The sequence below is a fragment of the Lactuca virosa genome, chromosome 1, assembly GCF_052849685.1.
Source record: "Lactuca virosa cultivar CGN04683 chromosome 1, Lactuca_virosa_CGN04683_v6, whole genome shotgun sequence".
Classification (NCBI taxonomy): domain Eukaryota; kingdom Viridiplantae; phylum Streptophyta; class Magnoliopsida; order Asterales; family Asteraceae; genus Lactuca; species Lactuca virosa.
Window position 1 is genome coordinate 239,745,847 of NC_136426.1, and position 6,000 is coordinate 239,751,846.

Consider the following 6,000-nt stretch of genomic DNA (forward strand, 5'->3'; position numbering starts at 1 on the left):
GAGTGAGGACATGCATAGCATGCTTTGCATTCTGTTTATAAATGCATGTAGAATTATTGTTTTATCAAATGATTTTGTCTCTAAACCCATGTAGCTCACAAGAAAAGTTTTGTCTTACGTATATTGTTTGAAATGCCACGTATTCCAGGCTTTAGATACAACTTAGAGAGTTGAGTTGAGACAAATAGTAGAGAGACAATGGATAAAATATGGGCATAGCTTCCTCGATGTAAGCAACATTGCAGCGTTACTATGGTTTAATGTATCGATTGTAATACCTGAAAGAATGTTTTTATAAATGTACTTGTAAATGAAATGAGAAACTTTTGGGACCATATTTTATAAATTGGACCCATTGATAGAAAATATTTTATAAACCATATTATTTAAATGTATAAAAAATTGTGGTGTTCCGAAAATGGAATCAAGAAAGCTCAAGTATGTTACTCATATGTCGATATATACGATAAATGGAAAAAAACAGAAATTGGAAACCTTATGATGAATACTCCAAGGAGATGACTAGGAAATTCAAGCAAGGAGGTCAAAGTTTCTATAAAAAAAGAGCTACACTTAGAGAAAGAAGTACAAGAAAAGAAACCGAACTTTGAAGACATGTTGACCCGTTTTGTCGAAGCCAACGATAAAAGGTATAGAGATACCAAAGAATTGGTGAGAAATATTGGGGCAACGACTTGTTGGAAATAGCACTCACAGTCACAACAGTTGGTAATATTACTATTAATGTCAGAGTCCTTTTGGGTTACACGCAAGAATAAATATAAGAAATATTGGTTAGATAATAATTATAGGGATCTGGTTTGTTAATTAATTAAGTATTTAATTAATTCAGTGTTGCAGAAATCGGCCTTGGCGGCCGATTAATCAGAGATTAATCTCTTGGCGGCCTTAAACCGATTACAATTAGGATGCTTGGCGGAAATTGGTCAAAATCGGTCAAAGTCGGGCTTGGCGGCCCTTGGCGGTCTCGGCGGTCATAGGCGGGAATTTTTTAAAAAATTCAAAAAAAATTAATTTTCAAATATTACACCAAAATTTTAAATTTTCAAATTTTTAAGCTTTCAAATCTTAAAATATTAAACTAAAATTTTCAAAATTTTAAGTTTTTAAAATTTTAAATTTTCAAATACTTAGTTTTTTAGGGAATATTAATTTTTAAATAATTTTATTAATAAGTAAGGGTCCCCGATTAATCTCCGATTAATCTCCGCCTAGTCCGATTAATCGCTTATCGCCATTCGACCGCCAAACGATTTTTACAACCTTGAATTAATTAAAGAAAACTTGTAGATCTACAAGGACTTAAGTGTTAGAATCTAAAAGTCAAACAATTATCCAATTTAAGGATAATTTCTTAGTGACCAAAATTATCCCTTAGGGCATTAATCATTCCCTTATAAATAGAGACCTTAACAATCAGATTTGAGAAAGCGTCCAAAGTGTGAAAAAACCCTCAAAAATCCAATCATCCTCTCCCCTTCTCGAAAAACCCAACTTTCCTTCTCGACGCGTCACATAACCCTCCTTGTTGTGCCGTGTAGTTCGTCCAAAAACTCTAAACAATTAGGGTTTGTGCTAGTGGCTGATCTGGTGGTTCCAGTGTTGTTGATTTGCTTCTTGGGTGCGACTTCATCAGAGGGATTCCAGCTTGGACCCTACCCCATTCGATCAATTAGTGCGAAATAAGAAAAAAAGGCTACAAATGTACGTGTTCTTTATGTTGTTTCTAGTTGATTATTTAGTTTCTTAGATTAGTTTAACATGGATCCGAATCTTGGTTCATGAGTTATTGTATTATGCTTTGCATGCTTCCGTTGTGTACCTTTGTGGCCAAAAGATCATCATAAACCAACAGTGGTATCGGTGCCACTTGTTCACATCTAATGCACTTAAATTCTGTTATGTTTGTAATTAACCAAGTTTGCATGTTAGTAAAATCAATTTACTGAAAATCTAAATTGTTTTAAAAGGTTTAGATTACATAGAAAATCGATTAAGGTTTTTATATTTATGTGTTTACACAACAAGTAGGGTTTTCCTACATGACACGTCTATGGCTAAAACCTGAAACCCTAATTCCAAAATCGTGACGTTATCTTCTATGTATTGCATTACGACTGTATTCATGGCACACAACACGAAGGTTCATCCGTCATGGCGCATAGTCGTTGTTCACAGAACGTAATTGTCTTAGTGGGACGTAGTACATAGTTTCATCCTACACTGTGCGTAGTCGCTGTTCAAAGAAGCTATTTTTCGATTTTCTGTTTTGGGTATGTTTTGGTCACACCTATGCATCTGAGTCGGAGTTTATAAATCTCATGCAAATATATTGGTAGTACTAATGTTAGAAATCCCCTTGATTGTTGTTTTAGTTATTTAATTTTGAATTATTAATTAATAAGAAAATCGTGACATTGGTGTATGGGTGATCCTCACATGTAAGATCATACAAGCAATTGAATGTCGACTTTCTTTTAACTTTATGATTATTAATTTAATCTAAAAGTTTTTATCCAAGATCAAAAAAGTTATTTGTTTTGAATTGTATCGATTTGATACATCGAGCCTCAACGTGACCTATATGTTGTATGCTGGTTGTGCTTTTGGTCTTTGTGACGTTTACATAATTTATTTATTTGTTTGTAATATGTATCTGTATTTTAAATTGTAATATTTTAGTTAGAAATTTTTTATTAGAATAAAAAATATGTAATTTACTGAACACCGGAGATCAAGATAAGGATTTACGATTTTGGAGACCCATGCGCTTTGAAGTGGCATCAAGAGTTGATGGATGATCGAGTGAGAGATTTGAAGTGTCCCAAATTTTTCATTCAAACGAATTGTTTCTCCTTTGATGGCTCATATGGGAGACTCATAGGATCGAGGGTGATGATATCGTTATGTGTGTATGGTTATGTTTGCTTCTTGTTTTAGTTGTTTAAAATTGGACACTCGAGCTTATTATAAAAGTTATAAAATGTGATTTAAATGAATGATTGCAAAAGGTTAAATTTTTTGAAGTAAATAAAAAAACCCGTTTTATAAAACATAACTCATGTTACCCATGAAAACCACACACTTCCTTATAATATGCTAATATGGGATGGTGCATGGTGCCAATGCATTGGTTTTATTATAGTCGATGTCAAGTGATATTCGTGATTCTTAAGCGTTACTTAAAATGAACATCACATGGTATTAATGGTTAATTTACCAAGATTCATGATCCTCGGCTAATCCAGTCATGAATGCTAGATGAGCATGGAAGAGATTAACATGTTATTGTTATAATTCGATAAATCTTGACAGATCTAGGAGTTTCATAGAGATTGAAATTGGCAAACAGTTTGCCTACTTGAATAATTTCTTGATGTGATTACAACTAATCCTCTTCACATTCTTAGAGTGAAATATAGATACTAACCTTATTTAAATAATTTCAATATATTAGGTAATTATTTTCTCAGGAATTGATCAAACGAATACAAACTTCGTTTATATAGATGTGTACCGGTATGAGTATGATTGTTCCTCTCGTACCTACCTCTTCGTCAAACTTCTCACTACTCTAGCTCCTGTAGAGGGACCATCTCACTAGTCCAAACTATCTCGACTGAATTCATTTGCTAAGGATCGCCATTAGGTACGGGAATAAAGAGTATGTTCTGGATGAGGAGGTCCATGATGAGCCTCAAGAAGATGCTACCACTGGAGAGATAGCCCATTATGATAGACAACATAATTACCCGACTGAAGTCACATGTCTGATGTTGGCGACCATGGTTCCCAAGCTCCAAAAGTGTTGAATATATATGCCCAATAATCATTATTGAGTGACATTTCTAATAATATATGATCCTATAGAGTCACATATTTATCAAGTTGGCACATTTTGTATATTTATTATTAATATGATTGTTAATAAATAATATCAATTCTTGTATTTAATTAGGGAATAGTTATTGTTTTGTGAAATAATATATATAAAAGAGTATAACTGGTTATTATTTCATATGATATGAATCAATAAGTCATGCACAACCTTTTGGAATAGTTGAATTCCTTTGTATTTTACATAAAGGCAAAGTTTATATTTTATAAACATTGAGTTTGTAAAATTTTAACAATTCTTCTTCTTCATTATAGCATGGTCGAAAGTTGGTTAAAGGATTGGAGGTTGCTTGTCAACCTCCATACTGTGTCTCCCATGCTCCTTCTACTAGCCATTACTTTAGAGTATTTTAATGGTTAGGCTTTACTTTGAATGGAGTATTTAAAGTAGTGCATTGCATGAGTTTTGAGCTAGTTTTTTCTTCTTACTTCGTCATGGCCGAAACTCTCTTCTCTTCTTCACTTCTCTCTATTTTGAAGCTAGTTTGGTGATTAAAGACTTCTTGAGTTGTCTCCTTTAGTGCTTATTTGTGTTAAGTACATAAAGGCTTAAGATACTCAAGAATACAAGAAGGAACTAGCATTCCAAGTGCCTTAGTCTTGATGGTGGATACTTGTAGAGAAAATCATACAATTTGATTTTTTTCTATCTTCAGTAACACCCCAAAACCAAGTGGGTTCAAAGGCTTCAAAGGTTTTCATTCTAAAACACTCTGGTTTGTTTTAATATCATTCTAACCTCTATAAATGGAACCTAAATGGTTTGGTTTTGTTATAAGCTTAAAAGAAACTTGTTATGTATATAAGACTTTCGTATAAGTCTTCCGTTGCGGTTTTTATGAAAAATGCACTTATATTTTGTATGAAAACCCATCAGTGGAATCAGAGCCATCTTTTATATGTTAGAATGATTTTTTATGTTTGATAATCTTTGGTTTTTGGAAAACAGGCATGAATGTCTTTTGGTTAAGAATTATCCATATTTGTCATCTTTGTCAACATCTTGGTTAAAATTGTTTATTTTTATATATAACCATTTTTCATACATTTTGGTTATATAAAAGTTACCTAAGAAGACGACTTAACCACTTGAGACCATAATCCCAACCATGAGCTTCTACTCTTGGTTTTGGGCTTAATTATAGTCTTAATGGTTTAAGTGCAACAACCTTTACAACATGAAGACTTGAAGTTCTTTTTGCAAGCAAGAGTTAACTTGGCAAGTTGGAGCTTGAAGACCTTTTGAAGAGTCCATTAAGTCCTTTAGGAAAGACTTAATAATTCGTGTGATGGCTCACAAAAATTATTACTACATATGGTTTGGTTTATACACATTTTAATGCATGCCTGTGATGTTTATTTTTATGTTATTATATGTTATGTTTTGTGTATGAAAATGAGTTTTATAGGTCAAATAAGATTTTAACATAAGATAATATTAATTTCAGTTTGAGTAAAAAATATTTAAAAGATAACATAAGATGTTTATAAATGGATATTTATAAAAACGTTTTTACCGGTTAAAAATCGATTTTTTGTTGAATATAGTTTTATTGTAAAAACTTATAAATAACCAACTTTAAAAATATTTAAAATGGTTTAAAAGATGTTTAAACATTATATAAACTCTATAACGTCCCGAGAATCAAAGGTAATTATTTTTTTTCATTTCTAAAACAATAAATCATACAAACGAGTTGTTCCACAGCCGATCAAAGTGAATATATTATTTAAACATCAGAGTAATATCATTAATGGCAATGCAGAAAACTATGGGGGGATGTTGTGCAGTCCCACTGGGCCCTTCCCTTTCAAACCGAAAGTATCTGAAAGCATAAATATGAAACCATAAGCACAAAGCTTAGTGAGTTCCCTAAAATACCACATACCAAAACATACAAGTGTCATGGGCTACTCCCATGGTATTTCCTTACAATGCCGAGGGCCAAATCCCAATCTGACACGCGAGTTCCAGGGGCCAGATCCTAGTCTTCCATTCAATTGCCAGGGGCCAGATCCTGGTCCTTCATACAGTTGCCATGGGCCAGATCCTGGTCTTTCATTCAATTTCCAGGGGCCAAA